General features: G+C 43.4%; 1 protein-coding gene across 1 annotated transcript in view; it reads left to right on the forward strand.

The window, feature by feature from the left end:
• Window positions 1-25080, forward strand: part of IGF2R (insulin like growth factor 2 receptor) — a 2372344-nt gene that overhangs the window by 1322729 nt on the left and 1024535 nt on the right. The gene's annotated exons all lie outside the window — the stretch shown is intronic.

A 25080-nucleotide genomic window follows, 5' to 3' on the forward strand; every position in this document is an offset into this window, starting at 1 on the left:
GGTCTTCTTTATGCTTACCCTCCTCTCCCACTGATTTAAAAATTCGTAGAGAAAGCAAGCAGTCTGAAGAGCTCAGTACTCATCATTACCCCCCCCCCCCTCCAATCTGGTCTCTGCAGGTTTTGTTCCCCTTCCTGCAATCTCATCTTCACTATCTGCCATGGATCCTGGAGCCCTCATCAGGATCTCCTATCTCACCCATTGCTGATTCAACATAAAAATCTTCACGTTATCAAGTTGACCACATGTATTTTCCACTTCCAGTAATAGACAGTCCAGGCTCTTTTCCCCAGTTTGAGATGTTATTTTGGCTTCCCAGAAAGCTTCCACCAAGAAAGTTTATAGGAGCAAATGGAAAACGTTTTCTAGTTTGGCTTCTGACTACAGCATCAACCCCTTTTTGGCTCCAACTTCTGCTAATCTTCTATTTCTTACAACCCTTTTTAATGAAGGGGTCAGTTTTTCTACATTTAAACTTCAGTTGGCGGCAGTTTCAGATTTCCATTCAGGAAATAACATTTTCTCCCTGGCTTCTTCCAGATTATGTGAAGCATTTGTGAAGGGCATTTTTCTCCGCAGACCCCCGATAAAGGATCCTTCACCATTTTGGGATCTTACTGTGGTTCTTCAGGGCTTAACTCAGAAACCCTTTGAACCATCAGACAAATGTAATCTAAAATTTCTATCATGGAAAACAGTCTTCTTGGTAGCCATAACTTCAGCAAAAAGAATTTCTGAACTCTAGGTTCTGCCAGCAAAATCCCCTCACAGGGTTTCAGTATGGACTAACCATTCCTTTTTACCTAAAGTGGCTTCTGAAAATAACATCAACCAATCCATTGATTTACCTGCCTTTTTTCCACTTTCTCTAATAAGGGAGAGTACATGATACATTTCCTTGATGTGCACAAGCATCTACGTTTTTATCGTAACAGAACAAAGCAGTTTAGAAAGTCAGAGCAGCTTTTTTGTATTATTTTCCTCAAAGTGCCCAGGTCAATCAGTCTCTAAAGTTATCCTAGCTAAATGGATTACAGACTTGTGTTTTATTGATTTACTCTCATAAAGGTTTAGTTTTATCAAGACCACCTTGAGCTCATTCAACTCGATTATTGGCTATTTCTTCAGCCTTTTGGTCAAGCACATCTGTTGACAACATTTGTGCAACAGCCACATGGTCCAAGGATGATGCCTTTTTTTTTTATATTACAAATTGGACATCATATCCAGAAATAGAGCCTCCTCTGGTTCGGAAGTGCTCTGGAATGTCCTTCCATGATGGCCACCCAAGGTCTACTTAAGTGGGGACTCTGTCCCATTAGTGAGGAAGAATGAAAAGGACATCACCAGATTTATAAGTTATGTACTCGCCATAACTAGGTATCTGTGTTGTCCATTTTCATTCTTCCTCAAATTCTCTCCTATCCATCCACCATTCTCTCTTACTTCTGGAAGAACCTATTGGACTATGTTTGAAACCCACTGTTCCAGGTTTGAGGCCATGTTTTTATTTCCATCTATGCTTTCTCTCTTGCACTAGTGGGAGATTAGGCAGCAAACTTGATCTGGGGACAACTGGGATGGAATAGAACATTATGGGTAGAGGGAGGAGCTTGAGAACTGGATCCGAAGTCTAGTGTATGCTGCAGAGTTGTATCCGAGGATCGGATCTGAACGCATTAGTGAAAAAACGGACAACACAGATGCCTAGTTATGAAGAGTACATAACTTATAATTTTCTTTCATTTTTGTCTGCCCTTTTCCTGTGTCAGTTTGAAATAGTTTGTTATTGGTAGGATTGTAATTCATTTATACTTGACTTAATTTTCTTTACAATATAATTTATAAAACAAAGTTTCTGTGTGGACATTTTCTTCTGTTGTTTTTATTAGTTGTGTGTAATCTGTGAATATTGGGACCTTGAGTGCTGTCTTTTGCATTACTATTATATAATTTGAATTTAAGTATTTCTCCACAGCTCCTTGGATAGTGTTGCAACGATGCTTGATTGCCTGTTTGAAGATTGCCAAGCTGTTTGTGCATGCGACTCCATCTGTACCATTCCCTCTGTTTAGGAGAAAGAAAAATACCCATTAGTTCTTTATAATCTTACTTAGTTTTATGTTTTACCTTTTGTACTCCTTGTGATATTCCCCGACTCCTTACACCATGTTGATGTCCTTTATCTGATTTAAACAGTCCAAGGACCCTTAAAACATCTCTATTGGTTCGCAGGATTACCACTTGTCAAGGTTTCACTGTGGTCTCAGTCTGAACCTCATAGAAATCGAAAGAATCACTTGTGGGAGTTGTGCCAGTGCCAAGTGTGTCTAGGTAGAACAGTTCTTGAAATCAAATCTGCTTGACGGATCTTCAGTCTTATGAATATAATTATTTAATTATTTAAACAATAATAATGTTTGACCTAGGTTCCTTACTCATATCATGAAAGTTGCCTGGAAAATCGTAGTAATTATTTAAAAAAAAACAGAAAACCATTTATTCCATTTCAAGCCAGTAATTTATTTCCAGAAATAAATACAGTATATACAGGCAGATGAGCGCTGTTCAAATGCAATTGTAAATAATTTTTTTCGTAACACTGAAGATCTATCAAGTGGATTTGAGTTCAAGAACTGTTCTGCCTAGGCACACTTTGCATTAATAGAACTCCCACGAGTGATTCTTTCGAGTCCTTTATCTGATTGCTGTACAGTCATTTCTCTATTCCCATTGAACACATTTTTGATTCCCATTTTTATCCTCAGAAGATCTGTTGACTTGTGGCTTGTTGCTGCATGTGGAACCAGGCCTCAGTTAAGCATCAACATACACACAGGGCACTCTTCTGTATCTTTACATACAGTAATAGTAATAATAATAACAATAATAATAATACCCATTTGTTAACCAGGTAGGCACAGTGGACACACAATAACTTTTCAGGGGTGACTCGGGAGCAATATCTGGTTAAGTAACTTGTTCAGGGTCACACAGTGCACAAATGAGGGCTGAGGGAAAGCCCTGTGCAACAAGAACGGTTGCTCATAACTATAACCCTCTGCATCAACATCGGTTATTTTATTTCTTTGGGGAAATTAGCAGACAGCTGTGTCCTTTCAGGATGTGATTCATTACTTGTATGTCATTAAGACCTGAGATTGTTGTCAAATAAGGTGAAAGTAAATCTAGTTTTTGTTGCACTTTCCTTATGATGCTTAATGTAGAGTGAACTTTGTTTTTGTAGAGTGGGCGTAGATGTCTTTTCTTCACACATTAATGTTTGATCTGGGGTACTTCATCACTACTCCTCGAGCAGCAAATTAGAATATTAAAAATACTGCAACCCTCCAGCATTAAATGTAGTGTCTGATATATTTAATAAAAGCAACTACTTTCTGGGGGGGGGACCGCAAAAAAAAAAAAAAAATTCTTCAGCAATGTTTGAAAGTGCAGGCATGAGGCAGAAAAACATACCAAAATGTTTTAGCCGTGTACAAAAGCTTAAATTGTAAATGTGAAGTTGCTCAATCTCACCGTTCATTCTTGCAAATGGGTTCGGAGCCGATTCCCCAGCTCCAAGTCAGCCGCTTTCACAAGCTCGAGGTTTTCGAGTAGCTTGAGGCCAAGTCCCTATCCCATGATGCTCTCTGCCTCACCCCAGATGTAGTTTACCGCTGCAACAGATTGGAGGTAGAGAGTGGAGCTCAGGCCAGTATTTACGATTTTTCTTGATTTAACCAGTATACTTTTATTAGAATATTATAGGAAGTGTGTCTTTTTGCTAGTTTAGTATAGACTAATACTTAGTCAGATTTTTGGTTTATTTTTCTTAGGGAAAATTTTGTTTATAGAGCAGCTGTTCTTAGGCATTTCATTGGCCGTGTTTAAGTTAGTTCCTAATCCGTTACCTTGTAAAGTGTTTATTGTTTATATAGTGTTTAACTGTTATCTTTCTTAGTGTAAGGTGTTCGCCTAGCCTGTGCGAGTGTTTTGTCTAGGCAGTTTTATATATATATATATATATATATATATATATATATATATATATATATATATATATATATATATATATATATTTGCATTAACTATTTACATTGTGGTTGATCAAAAAGAGAAAGAGAGACAGAAGTCAGGGTTTAAGAAATTTCCTAAATGCAGACAAAAAATGTCTGTTACTGATTCACATGTGATTTGTGTATACTGTCTGGGTGCAGTCCATCTTCAGGAGGACTGCTCCATTTGTCACTTGTTCAGCAGCAGGGTCTTCTTTGAATGTAAGAGAAAGTTAGTGGATAGAGGTTTGTTGAAACCTGATTTTCAGGACTCTCTTGACAAGGCTGACCAGATTTCTAAATCTTCCAAGTGATCTAAGTCTTCGAAAGCTTCTTCGGAGCCGAAGTTGTCTGCTCTGAAACTAGTTGAGAAGGTGCAGTCGCCGATTCCACAGACTTCGGAACCGAGCACCAAGCATGTTTTTCGGAGCCGGTCCCCAGTATTGGAGCCGCTCTGCGAAGTTTTGAAGTCACCAATTTTACAATCGGCGGCTTCATCCATCCCTTTGACTCGTTCTTCTAGGAGCCTCTCCGGTTTGGATGTGGACCGAGTGGTGCAGAAGCTCCTCCAGAACCCGGCATTAGCCAAATTGTTGTCGTCTCCAGCCCAACCGGTTTCAGATCCGAAGATGTCCTTGTCTACTGTGCCTGCTCCTCCGCTGAGGCGGGCCTTCGGAGCCATAGGAGGTAGAACTGATGATCATGGAACCCTCGGAGCCAAGGCCTGTTCCAGTGCCATCGGCTCCATCGACTCAGACTACTTCAGTGCCTATAGAGGAATCTGGGAGCCGACAATCTCCTGTCATCTCTGGGGGAGAGAGTCGAACCGATGGGTCAGTTCCGACCCTTCTGCTCAGAGCTTCGGCACAGATGAGCTCAGCTCCTTCCTCTGGTTCAGAGCCCACTGTTTCGGTGCGGGGAAGTTACCATCTTCTTCGGAACCTGCTGCCTCCTCGCATCAGAGCAGAGGAGCTTTCGATGCCATGAGGAGAATTATGTCCCCGAAGACACCCACTTCATCAGGGCGTACTTCCTCATCCCCGAAAATGCCACGTTCTGCCTCTGCATCACAGGTCCCCTTAAAGCATAGAGACCCAGAGCCTCAGGTAGCCTCATTGGGTGACCCATGTTCTACCGAGACCTCACCAGATGCTCCTGCTGATGAGGTTCCCAGGAAGAAGCTTTGCAAGAGGAGGCATTTAGACTCCCCGCAGGAGTCTGTCACATCAGACACTGACTTAGAGGAGTCATAAGGGTCCCCATGGTCCCCCTCGGAGGATATCTCTTTCACTGATATCCTAGAGATCCTAAGACAGAGGGGTGACTGGCAGCCTGTTAACCCTACTGATGATGAGTCGGTGCTTCTGAAGGCCTTTGGGTCTCAACCCTCCACCTCCTGGGTGACTCCACCCTTTGATGAATTAATGGAATTAGTTGCTCGAAGGGCGTGGGAGTCTCCTGATACTGTGGAACCTGTCCCTCGGAGGCCCAACAAGTTTATTACCTCTCCGCAGAACAAAATGTTTCTTACCAAAGGAGTGCCGGTTGATGCCATGATGGTGGCAGCGGCCACCTAGAAAGAGATGTCTGAAACCACTTCTACTGTCCATCCTCCTAATAGAGATTCCAGGATTATGGACAGGTATGGGAAACGCATTTTTAGTTCAGTGACTTTTGCTATGAGATCGCTCAACTATTTGACACACTTTAACAGACTTCAGAGAGATCTCCTTACAGAGCTTGGATATACTCTACAGAGTACTGCAGTTGAGGGTGTTTCTGATAAGATGGCATCCCAGCTCAATACCCTTATCTATATAGTTAACTCGACCATGCGTCTGATGGTATGAGCTGGACAGCGGGTTCAGGAATAGCTCTTCGGAGACATTCCTGGATGTGCTTATGCATCTTTGTGGAAGTCTTCAAGTCTTCCTTTATTAATACCCCATTTGATGGCTCGTCCCTTTTTGGGCCTAAAGTCAAGGAGACCCTCACGAGATGTGAACAAGATAGAAAGATGCTATTTGCCGTAGGATTCCATTTTTCCACCCCTACTAGACCTTACCCCAAAGGGCAAAAGGGAGGAAAAATGTGGTTCCACAAGTCCCAAGGAGCCTTTCAGAACACACACACAGTGAACCCCCCTCCAGGGGCGAGGAGGGAGCAATAATGGAAGACGCCGCCCAGGTGGCAGAGGGGGGTCTGCAAAACCAGGGTGACAGGTATCAGTTCTTTGGGAAGCCCTACCAGCACTCCTGACAGGAGGCCCGCCTGCCCTACTCTGGAGGCAGTTGGGGGCGCTTGTCTTTGTATCCAGATGCCTGGCTAAAAATTACAAAAGACTCTTGGGTACAAAGCTAATATCCAGAGGATATTTCATTCCTTTCACAAAACCACTCTCTGTACGAAAGAAACTCCCAGATGTTCCACCCACTCTCTGGGATCAAGCAACCATAGAAATTCAAAGGTTGCTAGAAAAGAGTCATCCAACCAGTCCCGGCATACCAGATACTATCTGGAACCTACCCAATATTCTTTTTAGTTCCAAAGAAAACTGGTGACTGAAGGCCCATCTTGGACCTCAGCAAACTCAACACTTTTGTAAAGAAAGAGTAGTTCCGTTCAGTCCATTCTTCTGTTTCTAGGAACGGGCAACTGGATGTGCTCTATAGATCTCAAGGATGTGTATTATCATATCAAAATGGCCAGACCATCCAGAGATCACCTGTGTTTCTGGCTGAGAGCCAGTCATTGTCAGTTCCGAGCACTACCCTTTGGTCTCACAACAGCCCCCAGAGTGTTTACCAAATGCATGGCAGTGGTTACGGCTCATCTGAGGTGTCTAGGATTCCGAGTGTTTCCATACCTGGACGACTGGCTCCTCACTGCCACCACCAGGCATCAACTAGTTCAATCCAGGGACCCCACTCTACAACTGTGTTCCAGTTAGGAATTACTATAAATTTCAACAAGTATGCGTTGTCACCATTGCAGCGTATTTCCTTTATCGGAGCAGATTTAGACACCATCACCTCCATGGTAAAACTGCCTTTAGAAAGAACAGTCACACTTCGACAACAGGCACCAGACATTCTAACACAAAACAAAGTACCAGCCTCTCAAGTTTTAAAGTTGTTAGGTCTATGGCAGCAACTCTCATAGCAGTTCCTCTAGGGTGCATGCACATGAGAATACTTCAGTGGTTACTTTTCACCCAATGGTCTTACCAACAATTTCCAATGTCATTCTTGATAGTCATTACAGATTCATGCAAAAAGGATCTACAATGGTGGTTGACCAGCCACCATGTAACAGTAGGTCGCCCATTTGTTCTTCCCCTGCCATCAGCCACGGTGATTATGGACCCTTCTCTGATAGGGTGGGTGGGGGGCTTTTTCAAGGAAGAACAGCCCAAGGCACCTTGTTCCGAGACAGTCACAATTGCACATCAGTATTCTGGAGATGAGAGCAGTACTTTTGGCGTTGCGGTACTTCCAAGACTCTCTTCCTCTGGGAACGATTGCGATTCAGACCGACAACATGTCAGTAGTCTGGTATGTCAACAAATAAGGGGGAACCAAGTCTTATCCCCTATGCCGAGAGGCCCTAAGAGTCTGGCAGTGGGCTGTTTCCACTGGGTGCTTTCTGATAGCGATGCACATTCAGAGGAATCCAACATGATCATGGGCAAACTAAGCAGAGCTATTCTGATGCCACACGAGTGGTCCCTCAAAAACAAGGTAGCGGAAAGGATTTTCCACAGATGGGGCAAGGCTTGCTGTGACCTGTTTGCATCCCCCATGAATGCCAAATGCAGAAGCTACTTTGCCCTGAATCCCCCACCAGGGGAATACCCAAGGGACTCTCTTGTCCACGGTTTGCCCCTGGGACTTCTATATGCATTTCCACCCATTCCCCTGATTCTAAAATTTCTGCAGAAAGCCAAAGCCTTGGGAAGCACTGTAATTCTGATATCCCTTTATTGGCCTCGACAGATTTGGTTCCCTTTCCTTCGATTCTACCACCTAGAGGAACCTTAGATCCTCGACCCAGTTCCAGACCTGCTGACACATTCATCAGGGACTCTTCATCGTTCACTTCACTTCCTCAAATTGACAGCTTGGCTGCTCCAGTTTCCAACATAGCCAGGTCCCACAACCTTTCCTCAGAAGTGCAGCATATCCTTGTATCATCCCACAAGGCCTCAACCACAACGTTATACGTCAGCAAGTGGAAGAGGTTCGCTTTGTGGGCTTCTCAAAATAATATTGACCCATATATCACTGCAATTGCTAGCATATTAGAGTTTTTGACCAAACTTTTTAATGAAGGTGCTGTGGCAGCTACCATACGTGTACAATTAGCTGCAATTTCTAATTTTCACCTCGGATCGGAAGGTTCAAATCTTATGTCTCACAGGTTATGTAGAGCCTTCTTAAAAGGAACCATACATCTTAGACCACCAGTTAGACAACCTTTCACTCCCTGGAGCCTAAATTTTGTTCTGTCTAGGATTATTCTTCCTCCCTTTGTGCCTGCATCTTCCTGCCAACTAAAATTCCTGTCCTGGAAAACCATTTTCTTGGTGGTGATTATGTCAGCACCCAGGGTGTCTGAACTATAGGCTTTATCTATTAAACCCCAATACTTGATTTTTCACCCTGACAGAGTGTCACTCCGGACTAATCCATCCTTCCTTCCAAAGGTATGTTCAGAGGCTAATTTAATTCAAAACTATTGAACTACCAACTTTCTTCAGTAACCACTCCAACAAGTTGGAGTGTATGTTGTATAAACGTGATGTACAGAGACAACTCGGATTCTATTTAGATAGAACCAAAGAATTTAGAAAATCAGAACAACTTTTTGTCTCTCATTCAGATACCTGGGCAACCTGTGTCAAAAGTCATTCTTTCCAAATGGTTAACAGATTGTATAAAATTCACATATTCTTCCATGAATCAACTGCTAGAACATAAAGTGAAGGCGCACTCCACAAGGGCTGTTTCTACTTCTTCAGCTTACAAGGCTAGACTGCCATTAGACACAATATGTGCAGCTGCCACTTGATCAAAACCACATACCTTCATTACAAAATAGATAATGCCTCCAAGGACAGGGCTTCCTTTGGTTCCACTGTCCTCAAGAGTATACTCCCGTGAGCCACCCAGGATAAATGGTGCTTGGGACGCTACCCATTTGTAAGAATCAACGTTGAGATAGAACAACTTCACATAAAGAAGTTATGTATTCACCATAACATTCCATGTGAGTTGTTCATCTCACCTTCATTCTTACATTCCCTCCTGCTTACCCCCTCCAGGCTTCTCGAAGAACGAGTAAGAGGTTTGAGGTCTGGTGGGTCTTTGTATAGGATTTCATACTCCAGCTGGTGTTACACTCATGTTATTTATGTTGTATATTTTGCGAGCAGCTAACTAGATCTGAGGTGAGGCATAGAGCATCATGGGATAGGGACTTGGCCTTGAGCTACTCGAAAACCTCGAGCTTGTGAAAGCGGACGTCTCAGAGCCTAGGGGTCGGCTCCAAACCCATTTGTAAGAATGAAGGCGAGATGAACAACTCACATGGAACGTTATGGTGAGTACATAACTTCTTTTTTCCTCTTAAGGATCAGCTTCTACAAAATGCCTTTTATTCAAGAAAAAAATTCAAAACTGTACATGATCTGAAGAAAATACCTCTCAGTGCTTCCCTTCCACTTTGAAACTTTGAAGTTAACTTTAAAACAAAATGTTTAAGGAAGCCACCTACCTTAGATGGAAGCCCTCGTGAATGTTTTTTTTTTTTTTATAATGTTGTACTGTAGGTACTCTGGCAAGACAGAGTGAAAGAAAGTACTGGAATAAGACTTAAAAAATCTCTGAACAACATACTGCAATAGAAAGATAAATTGGATTTGTTATTTGGTTAGGTAGTCTGATCAGATGGACGTTTCTCAACTGAAAATCAAGTGTTGTGTGTTATAATGTATTACACTTTGCTTTGCAAACCTGTGTCCTTGTCCTCAGTGTGACTCTCATGTAAGATTTCCATTGGTGCACAACTGTAGCTCATGCATCTCTTGGTGGCTTTAGTGACATCTTCACACAAAACTGTGACAAATTAAGATTTCCAGAGTTCTTTTGGGAAATTATCAATTTTCTCTTTCTTAAGAATTGTTCTTTTTCAGTATTTTTTGGTTAGTGAGGTTCTTTGCTTTCCTCTGTACATACTTGCTCTAGACTGAAGTATTTTTGTGCATCAGATTTCCATTTTTTTGGAAATGTTAACTTTTCACCAGTTTTTTTTTTTTTTACCACAGAAGTTTAGAAACAATAATGGACATGTGTTGATGGCTACTTTCTAAGGTGTTTTGGGTAAAGTGTGCTTTTTAAGGTGTATTGTGAACTTTAAGTTACAGATAGAACGAGAAGATGCAAAACTCCATAGGGCTTACTTAAAAGAAAAGAAAATTAATGTTTGGAGAGAATCCTGATGCAGCAAAAGAGGTATAGAGAGCCAACAAAAAGCTAAATATTCTGCTCTGGTGCTGTATAAAGCTCAGGTGTAAAACTCAAAGTCCCTCAGAGAGCTGATACTTAATCCAGAAAGGAGAAATAGAGTTCTACCTTATTGTTGAGAAGGAAGATTCTTATCTGATATAAAAAGCTAATTAACCCAAATATGCTTATGGGAAATTTTAACTATCCTTCCATTAACTGTATAGCTCGTACTATCGACATTAAGTATGCTCAGGGGTTTCTTGATTTTGTAAATGCCAGCTGTCTAGACCAAATAGTCCCCCCTCCCAAAAGAGATGCTAACCTCCTGGATCTTGTCATCATAAACTTAGCCTCAGCCTGTACAACTCATTCCTCTTCCTCCCTGGTAGAATGTACCACCTTCATGTGTCCTTCTTTAAAACTCCCATAATGAGCATATTTGAATTAATTGTTAGCTTTTCTATCTGATTTAAGTATATTTCATGCTGTGGGGGGATGTGCATGGGGGATTTGTAATTGGCAATGACGTGGTTCACTGGGTTTCACCAGGACTTCAGTTGACAAGAACTTAATATATTTAGGCTTTTTGTCAAAACTGACTCTCTACTATTAATTGACTCTTAATGATTATAAATGGCATAATTGGCACTACACACTCCTCTAAATGGTACTCCCTTTTAAAGAGTTGTATTGAGGTGTCTTCTCCCATTTGGCATAAACAGAATAAGTGTGAAAGTAAAGCTTTGTGGTAGAATTCTCGTGTCAACAAGTCTCAACAAGAGAAAAAGTTGCTAGCTATCTAAAATACATCTCCTTCCACTCAATGTAAAGGGAGGTAGTTCTGGTAGGCAAAACTCTAAAGTCCACCACTGTGAGGTGTCGGACCAGATGCTCTTCGTGTTTCACTGTTGCAGTCATCACATTTGGGTTATCCCTGCCAGGGTAGCCCTCGGCCGGCCAGAATACCAGAGGCTTAGTATTTCTGCATCGGTTGCTGTCTCTTCAGGACTGATGTCACGTCGTCAGTAGTATAAGGTAAGGCAGCTGACATCATTACAATAAGACTTTCTTGCTGTGGAGCATGAAGCAGAAGCAGTATGCACGACTGGCGGTCAGCCGCTACCTGAGTTTCGTCTTCCGAATTGAAGCTGAAGTCTTCTAAAGCTAAGTACCCCGTTGGAGATCCTTTTTTCTTGCACTAACCGATGTCAGAAAAAGTTAACAATTGTCTCACCTGTGGAAAGCAAATACCACACCGACATTTTCATTCTTACTGCATCACTTGCTTAGGTCCAGACCACGACATCCCCCACTGTCGCTTCTGTGCTTTGTTCAACATCAGTACTCAACGTTGTCAGGCCCTTATTGTAGCTTACAGTCCTCGAATTCCGATATGGCTTCGGTAAGCCATCCAACAGCAGATCTTCCAAAAAAATGTAAAGATAAAGACAGAGACAGACTGTAAAGGTCCAAACCTGCTGACAACACTCCCGTTAAGCTAGTTGTCAGTTCTCCGGTCCTCAGTGAGGTGCTTTTGCAGCCCCTGATGCCCACTTTTGTGGATTCGCAGGCCGTTACTGAGACACTTTCGGTGTCCAGTATACCGCAAAACTCTTCTTCAACTAAAGATCCTCCGGTCGTCTCTACCTTGGATGGGTCCAGAGCCGCTAGGTAGGCACCAGTTTCTGAGGAAGTCCTTCACTCTACTGATTCTCGACAAAAAACGACTTCTTTTGCGACTACTGTTCTTTCAAAAGCTAGAGTTTCTTAGGCCCAAATTATGAGCCACACCCAAGAAACCCGACGACCCAATCTCAGGCACCTGCTTCCTTGCCTCAGTCTCAAATGGTGGAATACCTTATCTTGCTGATCAGGGGAAGCCAAGCTACCCCTTCCAAAAGAAAAAGAGATCTGTCCCGTGTAGTTTTGTCTGAACAGGAGTCCGATGACTGTGATGCATATAAGTATGAAGACATACAGCCCCTTCCTGCTTATGAGGATTGTGATGCAGAGGAATCCATTACTTCAGCCTCTCCACCCGAGGACTATTCATTGGGGCAACCCTTCATACCTTAAGGGAGCATTTCCAATGAGAATGTCAGGACTACCCTCAGTCTAAAAAGAGACTCAGAGAATTCTTGGATTTTCCACAGCACAGATCATTGGCCATCCCCTCAGTCCTGGATGTTGTGGAGGATGTTTTCCTGGAATCTAGCTTGACTCCTGACACCCTCCCTCCTACACCCAGAAAACCAGACAGGTATTACAGAGTCCCTGACTCACACAAATTTCTTTTTAAAAATCCTACTGCTGACCCTGAGGTAATTTCCCAAGGGCCTAAAGGAATTAAAGCAACCTCTGTTAAGAATCCCACCCCCTCAGATAGGGATTCCCAAGCACTAGACAGCTGGGGTAAAAAAGTATACACCTCAGCTACTCTTGCTACCAGAGCACTAAATTGTCAGTTCCATATGCTAAAATTTCAGCATCATACCTTGGAATTCCTCAAACAAAAAATGTCTTCCTTTCCTGCTTGTGCAGAATCTGAATTACAATAGTTAATGCATTTTGCAAGGCAATAACTAAACACACCTTGTGGTGTGGTTTTGATGCACTAGAAGCTTCTTTCAGGGCAGCAGTCACCGGTTCTGTCCTTAGAAGGCATGCATGGCTTAAGGAACAGCCCTTGCCAGACTATGTTAAATCTAAATTGTTGGATGCCCACTTGCGCAAAGACAACATATTTGTCACTAAGGCAGAAGAGGTCTTAAAAGGATGGAAGAGAAAGCAAAATCTATGCAGACAGTTAAGGATTTCTTACAGGTCCAGGCACCCAGGTCCAGCAGGCATTGTCCCTCCAAGCTTTGGTTCTTTCCTGCTCCCACCAGGTCAGTTCAGACCAGATCCCGGGGAACCAGACCCCACAGACAGGAGCCACAGGGAATGCAGAGATCTAAGCAGTGGACTACCTCCACTTCAAAACCAGGGAGTTATAAGCCCAACCCCCTTATGGTAAGAACTCGCAATGACTCTCCTCCCCCACCAGGGCCACCATTACCAAAGACCACTGGGTTCTCAACATAGTGTCCCAAGGATAAAAGTTTTCTTTCCACACCCTTCCAACTCCAGAAGGGTTCCTAGATCTACCTCAAAACCAGTGGGCAGAGGTGCAAAAGGAAGTCCTTTCCCTGCTCTCCATGCAGAACAGAATTTCCAAGGTTTCTACTCAATACTTTTTTGATACCCAGGAAAGAGGGGACCTGGCGACCCATCCTCAGTCTATCCATTTTAAACACCTTCCTGGTGATCCCAAAATTCAAAATGCTCACCCTCTAGCAGCTGCTCCCCATGTTCTCCAAAAATGCTTGGCTAGCCACCCTAGACCTAAAGGAGGCCAACTCCACATTCCTATCAGGGAATCATGCAGGAAATATCACAATTTCAGGGCAGGAACTCAGCGCTTTCATTTCTCTGCACTTCCTTTTGGCGTATCTACTACTCCCAGAGTTTTAACAAAATGTCTGGCTCCGGCCATTGCCTTTTGCAGACAAAGAATATCCAGATTTACCCATACTTAAATGACTGCCTAATTCAGGCAGACAGCCAGGAAAAGCTGCTCAAGCACCTGGCCTTTGTAAAGTCCCTGTTAACCTCCCTAGGGTACACAATCAACAAAAAGAAATCCAAACAGATACCCACCCAAAGGATTATATTCCTGGGAGCAAGCCTCGACACAGCATCCCAAATGGCATTTCTTACACCAGAAAAGCAAACCTTCCTGACAGCCTACTTCACTCAACTAGCCACCAGACCCCAACTATCTGCAAGGAAAATCCTGCAAGCTCTGGGGTTCATGGCATCTTGCATTCTACTCCTTCCATATGCCAGACGGCATATGAGGAAACTTCAGTGGTACCTAAAAAGTCTTTGGTGTCAACACTCTCAAGACCTGGAGACTCTTATACCTATAATACCTTGCCTCAGAAAAGATTTTCTTTAGTGGGCAACAGCATGCTTCCTCAACAAAGGACTGCCTTTCTCACCACCCCACACCACCCAGCCGCTCACCACAGACACATCAGATTATGCCTGGGGTGCACACCTGGACGGCAGGTGCATACAGGGCCAATGGAGCCCACAGCAAATCCATCTGCACATCGACCAAAAAGAGATGATAGCTGTCTAGTTTGCTTTGATAACTTTCAAGCCCCTTCTCTCCCAGGGCCTCTCTTGATCAAAACAGACAACACAACTGTGATGTGGTATATCAACAAGCAGGGAGGGACTCGGTCCTACCCTCTATGCAGGCTGGCCATGATCCTTTGGCACACAGCCTCTGCCATGCTACTCCTCCTGTTAGTACAATTCCTACCGGCTTCTCTAAACTCTCTGGCAGACCACTTAAGCAGAAATCTTCTGGATCCACACGAGTGGCAGCTCAACAGAAGACCCTTTGCCCTAATAACTCAGAAATGGGGCACCCCAAAGGTTGACCTCTTTGCCTCCCACACCAACCATCAGCCCAGCAAGTTCTGCACCAGAGAGTATCACTGCATGGCTTGGAAAGTGGATATCCTGTCCTTCTCCTGGGTGAATCTATCGGTGTATGCTTTTCCTCCACTACCTCTCATCCCCATAGTACTGCTCAAAATAAAGGAGGAAAAACCAAGTACAATTCTTATAGCTCCAGACTGGCCTCACCAGCAGTGGTACCCCTTGCTGCGCAGCCTGTCCCCTCTGCCACCTTGGCATCATCCTCAGATTCCAAATCTCCTGACCCAGAGGGAAGGGGAATTCATGCATCCCCAATTGCTGACACTCAATTTGGCAGCTTGGCTTATTCCCTAAGCCCCGATCAATCTGCCAACCTCAAACAGGTTCTAGATGTTATACATAAGGCCAGATGCCCTAGCACTAGGAAGTCTTACGCGGACAAATGGAAAAGGTTCTGTGCCTGGATTCAGGCTAAGGGAGCTAATACGGCACAGCCCTCCCTCCCTCTCATCCATCCTGGATTACTTCGCTGACCTGCTACACAGTGGACTCTCCTTTTCATCTATTAAAATTCTTGCCTCTGCTATCTGTACTCATTTTCCACCTGAGCAGCCCCTTTTCTCACACCCTGTGATCAAACAGTTCCTAAGAGGGGCTAGCAACTTGAGGCCACCCAGAAGAGGACCGACCCCAACTTGGGACCTTAACTTTGTATTGGAAAAGCTCACCCTCCCCTACTTCAAACCTGCCTCTTCAGCAGAGCTAAAATTTCTCTCCTGGAAGACAGCTTTCCCTCTGGCCATCACTTCAGCCAGAAAAGGGTCTCAGATCTGCAAGCACTCATGGCTATGGAACCCTTCATCATCTTCCATGCTGACAGGGTATCCCTCAGGAGTAACCCATCCTTCATGCCTAAGGTGGTGTCCAGTGTGGCTCTCAACCAATCCATTCATTTGCCCACCTTTTTCCCTAACCCACAGAACAAGGGGGAAAGGATCCTCCACTATGTAGATGTGCACAGACAGCTCAGATTCTATCTAGACAGGACTAAATCCTTCAGACTGTCTGATCAATTGCTGGTCAACTTTGCTGCAGGGGCAGAGGGCAAAGCCATCTCCAAACAAACCATCTCCAAATGGATAGTACACTGCATCTATTTCTGCTACAAACAACATGGAAAGCTTCCCCCAAGGGAGTCAGAACTCACTCCACCAGAGCAGCCTCCACCTCTGCAGCTTTCCTCAGAGGAGTCCCCACCAGGGACATCCTCGAGGCTGTCACCTGGACATCTATTCACACCTTCACCAAACATTACCACCTGGCTGTCTTCACCAAATCAGGGGCAGGGTTTGTCTCTGCAGTCTTGCAGGGCAACCTAGCCAGCCCCTAGTTTCCGACTGCCTCCACCCTTTTCATCAGCTTTGGGAATCAACCCAAATGCGATGACTGCAACAGTGACACACGAAGAACATAGTACAGTTGTGTACACTTACCATAAATGTAGATGTTCGAGTGTCTTCACTGTTGCAGTCCTGGTTTCCCTCCCTCCATTCCCCTCTTCTTTCTTCTCTTTCCTTACAAGGGACGTATTGGTATTTACTTTCTACTGGTGGGGTTCTTCCACCAGAATTTGGCTCCCACTTGGGAGCTCCTGACAGGTTAGGGCAAGAAAAACTGATGTAATGGTGTCAGCTGCCTTAACTTATACTACTGACAACCTGACATCAGTCCTGAAGCAACAGCAATGGGCGCAGAAATACTAAGCCTCTGGTATTCGGGCCGGCCAAGGGCTACCCTGGCAGGGATAATCCAAATGTGATGACTGCAACAGTGAATACACTCGAACATCTACATTTATGGTAAGTGCACACAACTGTACTTTATGAACTTTAGGCGACCACTACCGCTAAAGACCATCACAAAGCCTTACATTAGTACACTGAGAAATAAAACACATTACTGCACAGTGCTTTTATCTAGTGGATGTTTTTCATAGTCAGTGTTGCAAAGCTAATGCTTCAAACTTCCTGCCATGCAGAAGTCCATTACTGACCCTATTTCCAGAGTCTTAGCATCATCCGAAGCCAATGGATGTTTTATGACCGACGTCAGGATGTTGGGGTATAATAAAGGCATCTGGAGCCATCTTCAGTTCTTTCTAGCTATGCAGTCCAATGCACTTCATGTGTGTTTTATGCACTCGCAGTCCATTGGTCAGCTCATGTTCGAGTTTCTCTGCTTCTAGATGGAAAAGTATCGCACTGGGAAAAATTCTTCTCTAATTAATCTTCAAAAAAGTTAGTAACTGTTCGTCCTGTGAAAAGCAAATCCTGCATAAAGATTTTCACTTGTTTTTCTTGTTTTGTCTGAGGCCTCAGCACAACATCTGTAACTGCTCTGACTGTGCTAAATTTCATGCAAAAAACCTTAAACATAGTGCCGAGGTACTCTCTGCACATATGGAATCCTTGTCCTTGGATGTTTTGGTAACATTGCAACCCCCATCTGCAGCAGGTTCCACTGCTGCTCTGACAACTGCTGGTGTAATGCCAAAAAAGTGAAAAAAAAAAATGAGGGATCTGGAGTCCACAGAAAAAGTGATCACGTCTTCCTGTAAGTCAGCTGAGCACCTTGGTGAGGTGCCTTTTCTTCCCCCAGGAGTGACAACTGCTAGGCTGGAGCCCCCTGGTTTGACCTCTTGGGAGGTTGACATGGTCCCCCGCCTTCCCACTACTACCACCACTCAAACAGCAGTCAGGTCTGATGCCACTATTCAGGCATCAGCTTCTGATATCTGAGAAGTGGTTCTGTAGGGAGTCCTCAGACCTCTGCTGACCTCTGACGTTCCTTCCAAAGTTAGGCCTAGATGACCGCATCCCTTGGCCATGCCTGTTTAATGACCATTAAAAGCAAAAACATGCCCCTACCTTGGCCTCCCCTCCATCCTTGGCCCCCAGCCCACAGGCCAAAGTCCAGGACTTGGTTAAGATAGCACAGGAGTTCATGGCCTTCATTAAAGCCAGAGAACCTTTGCAGACTTTTGAAGTCTCCCCCTCTCTGACCAAAAGAACTAGGTATATAGCTTTCCCAGAGAAGGAAGACTTCTCATTCTCTGAAGATGAGGATGAACTCACCTACTTAGGTCACTTTCCACCCAAGTCCTACCTTGATTTGGACTCAGACAACACTCTTTCACTTCTCCTTCCCCACCTGAAGACCTTTCCTTTGGGGACATGTTACATAAAATGAAAAAAGCCTTTATCTAGGAAATTAAGAAGTTCTCCCAAGCTGAGACACACTACAGGGAGCCACTAAACATACCTTCCTCTTGACCATTAGCTATTCCACCAGTACACACACTGCCTGATAATGTGTGTGAGGACATAGTCATTCACCCAGATACCTTACCACCTGCTCCTAGGAAACCAGATAGGTTTTACAGGGTACTTGACTCTCACAAACATCTCTATAAAAGTTTTTAAGATGATCCCTCCATCATACTGAAACTACCAAAGGGGTTCCCAGTAGGCCATCCAGCCACCCATTACCTTATGAAAGGGAGAGCAGACCCCTTGACAGGATTGGTAAGAAAACGTATAATTCAGCTACTCTCACAGTGAGCGCATTAAATTGTCAGTTTCTTATGAAAAAATATTTGGAATAATTTTAAGACAAAATGTTAATAAAACTTGATTCCATGTTAGACGGATCATCATACAAGAAGATGCAGATCATTGTTAAATAAGCCTTACAGGTAGCCAGGCACTCCTTGAAATGAGATTATGCTGCCTTAGATGCTTCTTACAGGGCAGCTGCTACACAGTATCAGTTATATGTAGACATGTTTCGCCAAGAACTCAGCCATTGTCAGATCAGTTTAAAGCAAAGTTATTGGATGCCCCACTGGACAAAGAGTTCCTGTTTTGATTCCCAGGTTAACAGGTCTTTGAGATACAAGACAATAAGCCAAACAGATTAAAACTTTTATTCGACTTGCCCTCAGCTCTGAGACACAGTAGAAACTACCCCTCTAAGCCTTGGCCCTCCCAACCTAGACAAGACAGGGGAGGCCTTCCCATGGATAAGGACCAAGGCAATCAAAAAGATGGCAACCAGAATGGCCTCTTGAGATCAGGTGCTGCCAAAGAGTACTCCTAACACAGACAACAAATTTTACTTGCTACCCCTTCTTGCCCCTTACCCCCCCCTCCCAGACCCCTGACAGGTAGGCATTCCCTCTTCTTAAACCAGTAGAAGACCATTACAAGATATCAGTGATGGCTTAGCATTATAAGAAAAAGTGTACTTTATCCACTTCAGGCAAATTCCACCCTTTTTTGGGCATGCAAAGACCTCCAAAGGAGCAAGAAAACATCTTGCCACTGATTATCAGTGATTTGCTGAGGCAAGGATCCATGCAGCTGGTTCCACCAGGTCAGAAGGGGAAAGGTTTTTATTAAAGACTTTTCTTGTCCTAAGAAAAGAAGGAACCTGGAGACATATCCTTCTCTCAAGGCTAAACAACTTCCTTCATGTGGCAAAGTTCAAGATGCTTACTCTGTAAAAGCTTTTGCCCATGATTTTTCAGGACACCTTCATGGTAACAATTGATGTACAGGATGCCTACTTTCATGTACCTATAGCGCTCGGCCACATTGCAGAACTTTTGGGGGGGGTGCACATCTGTCCCTACCTAGTTGACTGCCTCATTCAAGGAATGTCCACTTCAGCGACACTTGATGCCCTCCAGACATCTGTAGACTGCTTCCAAGAGGTGAGTCTCATGTTGAACTTACAGAAGTCTCAGCTGACTCCCCAAACAAGGATCCTGTTTCTGAGAGCCATGATATACTCCATCCAACAGAAATTCCTTCCTCAGAAACAAGATATTCTTCCTCACATAGTACTTGAACAACTTGCTTACAAAATAACTTATCTTGACCAGAGAGTTCTTAAGGATCTTAGGCTACATGGCTTTATGTATCCTAATGGTCCCTTTAGCAAAGGTTCACATGAGGAAGGATCCAGTGGTTTCTCGCAAATGTCTGGGAACAACACTCAGCCCCTAGAAACCAATATTCCCTTGCTTCCATGACTCACGAACCTATAAGAAGGATGTTACATGGTGGAAATCTACCATACAAAACAACATACGAGTAACCTTCAGTCTAACTCAGGCAGACAAGTCCTTCACCATAAATAGCTCGGATGTAAGTTAGAGAGCCCACCTAGGTCCATTGTGGGTACTTGGTATTTGGTCCCCAAAACAAAGACAATTACATACCAGTCTGAAAGAAATGCTCACAGTATTTCTGACCATGAAAGCTGTCCAAAAGCAGTTGAGTCCCAGAATCTTGCAAGTTTGGGCAGCCAATACCACAGTCATGTGGTACATAAACAAATGGGGTGGGTTTATTTGGATGCTGGCCCAGGATTTGGGGATCATTCTCTTTGCATCGTACATACCAGGCCAGAGCAATAATCTAGCAGATTCCCTGACCCAGGGACTTACTAGACTCAAGTGAATGGTATTGAAAAGGGAAGTGTTCCTAGATCTCATTATACTATGGGGAATCCCATCTGTATACTCTGTCTCTCCCCAGAACAAACACCTTCTGAGGTTCTGCTCCAGAACTGAACAGGAGGGAGGATGGAAGACAGACACTTTCTTCTTCACATGGAGAAAGAAGTTCCTGTGTATGCCTTTTCCCAAAATCCCTGATTCCAACGGTAATCACCAAGACTAGGACCAGCCCACCCACTGTGATTCTGGTAGCCCCCTTCTGGCCCAGAAAACATTGATTCTCTCTATTTGTTACCCTCAGCAAAGGGTGGTTTTCTTTACTCCGAAAGGACGCAGACCTTCTCAGCCAAATCAGATCATCTGTTTTCCACTCTAACCTGACTTCTCTCAATCTAGCTGCCTTGAGGGTTGGGACAGGGCACCAAACTCAATGCCTTATCCTAAGGAGGTGTTATCTATTCTTAAGAAGGAAAGAAAGCCAAACGCCAGGAAGTCACACTATAGAAAAATGGAAACGATTCTCCATATAATGTTTCAGCCAACAGACTATTCCAGCTAAAGCAGACATTCATTCATAGGTTCATAGATTAGTACTAGGCTAACTACCCTTGTGGGCCATTTCAAGCCTAGCCAATTACCCCATATGAGAATTAAACCTTGCACCTTGTGTCTGTAAGGTAAACACCTTAACCATTATGCCATACTCAGTATTGCTTTACATGTCTCACCTATTTGAATGAGTCTTTCTTTCTTCAGCATGAAGGTGCATGTTTTGGCAATTTCAGCTTGCTTGCAGATTACCCCACCACTTTTCTTTCACCTGAACTTTAAACTATTTCTGTAAAGGATGATACACTTAAGACCTCCCAGTAGGAACTCTATCTGTGCGTGGAAATTAAATTATGCTTTAGATATGCTAACCCTACTGCCCTTTGAACTGGCTGCCTCTGCTCCCCGCAAGATGTTCACCTGGAAGACCACCTTACTTATAGTTGTCACTTTAGCTAGAAGAGTGAACTGCAGTCTGACTGAGTATGAATCCCTTCCCTGTCTTCCACAAAAACAGGGTAATACTCAGAACTAACCCTCCATTTATGCCCAAGGTGGTTTCTGAAATCAGTCTTAACCAGGCTGTCCATTTATCACTGTCCTTCCCAAATGCACAGAGCAAGGCGTAAAGAATCCTCCACTCAGTGGATGTCCACAGACAAATCAGGTGCTACCTGGACAGAACAAAGACTGCAGACAGGGCAGACTAGTTATTGGTACCCTTCTTAGAGGGAACAGGGCAAACTTGTCTCAAAACAAACCATTGCAAATAGATTGCAAACTGCATCAGGTTCTGTTATACATACCATGAAAAGACTCTGCCTAGCCAAATAAGAACCCACTCCACCAGGCATGGAGCAACTACCACTGCCTTCCTTAAAGGAGTACGCACTCAAACGATCCTAGAAGCAGCTACCCGGAGTTTTCTTCATACCGTCACAAAAGATTACAACTTAGGTCAGCCATCCAGGGTTTTGCCTCTGCCGTCTACAAAATATTATTTCCTAATAACACAACTTTTTTTCCCTTACCCTCAGAGCAGCCTTGAGAATCTTCCAAAGTATTGGTACTGCAACATTTACTACTAAGTCATAGTACAGTTGTGCCCAACTTACCTTAATTGTAGATGTTAGAGTAGATCAGTGTTGTAGTACATATTCCCTCCCTCCCTCCCTCCTTCCTCTTGTCTAAGTAGGGACCTCGACTCCTGCTGTTTCTTATTGCCGATTTGGCTCATCTCAACCTTCTCCCTTTGTTTCTTTCCTTTGTATTCAATACCAAGACCAGACACTTGGGTAGTCGTGCTGTTCTTGGTCATCAGACTGTTCTCCCAGCTTAGAATAACATGAAGATGGTGCCAACAGACACCCCTCTTATACCTTAACATCTGGATTCTATCATAAAATATTCCGTTGGCTTGGGATGACTCTGGAAATTAGGTAGGTCACTGGCTTCTGCATGGCAGAACGTCACAAGGACTAGTACTTGCAACATTAATCTACTGGAACATCTACAGTTATGGTAAGTGGGACACAGCTGTACTTTCCTTCTACTCTGGCCACCAAAGCCATTACCAGTATCCCTGATGACAAATTTAGTTCACATTTCATTCCACCTAATCATCCTGTTGTTCCCCACATTGCATCCAAAGTAACCCACCCAAAAATCACTTTGAATCCTGTATTGTCTGATTTACTCAAAGCCAAACACACTAGTTCTGTGTCCTAAAAACAGCACTAGTTGTCTTTTGATAAATGCCAAGTACACCTTAGCCCAAACTGTTCTTAACCTCTTCAACATATGTCTCCACACATTATATTCCAAATGCATGGGAATTAGCCTTTGTGGTACCACTACAGAAGGGAGCCCCCACATCTGATCTTAGCAATTGTGAGCAGTGCACTCCAGTAATATCTTTTCTAATGTAATGGAGCTTATTTTTGAACTAGTTAACAGTGCTGTAAGAGGCCTTCAGTCAGCTGACCTCAACTGGATCAGATTTGTAAAGGGCAGTCATGGATAGCTGTATGGGCAAAAACAAATATTTGTATAATGTGGAGGAAACTGCTATATTAAAGGTCTGATAGACCATTGGCAGCAAGATATTAACTATGTCTTTTCATCCGAGTTCACATCTTTTGAAAGGGTCAGTGAGGTTTTGGAAGTGGGTCAGTCTGTACCTACTGTTTACTTTGCTAAACATTTGACCCCCCCCCCCCACAAGATATTAACTATGTCTTTTCATCCGAGTTCACATCTTTTGAAAGGGTCAGTGAGGTTTTGGAAGTGGGTCAGTCTGTACCTACTGTTTACTTTGCTAAACATTTGACCCCCCCCCACTGGTATTGATAAACTCACCCGGCTCAACACATTACATAGTCTGCTGAACAACTACCAGGCTTACCTGTAGAAACCTGCATTGTCAACGTCAAGGGCACTTCCTGTAGTCAGAAAATGTCACAACTTGTGTTTTGCAAGGCTGTATCCTGACTCCCTTCTCTTTGGCGTCTATTTCTGTTATGTGAAAGCAGAAATCAAAGGTCTGTGGCTAGCCAGATTTGATGATGACTGCAAGTTGGGCACAATTGTCAAAACCCCTCCTGATGCTCTGATTCTTCAGCAGATTAGTATCTGATGTGCATCAGTCATAGACTCAACCATAATGATGAGAAATGTAGCATTGTTGCTTTTGGGTAATATATCTCCCCTTCGCATACAGCATTGTTAGTGCCACCCTGAAAATGGACACAATCAACAGAGAACTGGACAATTATGTTGATTGCAAGCTTTCCTTTGATCACTACTTATCACCGTATTAGAAAGTCATGTTACTTGGCACAACTTATCCTTCAGGGTATGTCGTCTAATTCCAAAAAAATCACAGCTCTGCTTTATCCATCCTTTATTTGACCTGTCATTGACTGTAATGCTCTTCTTATCTAACTCGAAAGACACTAGATTCCGTATCAGAAAGTATTGGGTCTAGGTAACTTGAGTTATCCTGCAGGATTAATAATTGTCTATTTCATTTCATAGAAGATGCTTTGGAGGGATCTTTGCTGAGCTTTCCGAACTATGACAGACGTACATTTCAATCTCTTTCTCCTCCACAGAACCAGCAGCACAAACTAATAACTGCACTGGTGATCTAAACTTTTACCACCACCTTCATCATCATAGCTGTTGTAATAGATACTTAACCTGCTGCATCCTCAAACAGTAGAAAAGTCTCCCTTTGCTCATGAACAGAGTAATAAGGAAGTAACCTTCAAACTTAGATTCAGGAAATGGTTGGGAGACCATAAATTTACACTCGGGTTATGTGGGAAGAGTGGACTTGTTGGAAGGAATTAGATCTTCTGATAGAACTGGGCTGTCAGCTAAAACAGTTCTAGTATTACTTTATGATGATTGAGACTCAGCTGAGGATGATGAATATTGCCAATAGATTGCAGTCAGCGACCACCTTTGTTTTCAAAGGAAACAAGAGGGGGAAAAAGCTTACTGTGCGACTAAAGTGCCATTTCTAATGTTAAAAGCACAGATGTAGACTAGTTGGCTGTCCCAAAACTTTCATCCACACCTTGCACCACACATTACAGGGAATGTAGTTTCCTCAAGCTAGTAGGCTTTAGGGACTCGTAAGTGTGTATATTATTTTTGTTGGGAGGTAGCTTTTTGCAGGAGTCCATGATGGCAGTGCATAGTATCACTGCCTTGCTAGATATAACAAAATTCAAAGTGAAAAAAATTGCATTTACATTTAACTTGTGTGTTTTCTGCATCTCTTATTGCTTTGAAGTGTGTTTTCTGCATCTGTTATTGCTTTGAAGTGTATTTATAAAACCATTCAGGGTAACACTAGGGCTTTTTTGCTGGCTTGCTTCATAAATGCTTGTAGTGTAAGCCAATCATGATTACTTTTAATTATATCTAATGTGTTGTGAAGCTA

This window comes from Protopterus annectens, chromosome 1.part0, assembly GCF_019279795.1.
Source record: "Protopterus annectens isolate FY-2018-M chromosome 1.part0, PAN1.0, whole genome shotgun sequence".
Lineage (NCBI taxonomy): Eukaryota > Metazoa > Chordata > Ceratodontiformes > Protopteridae > Protopterus > Protopterus annectens.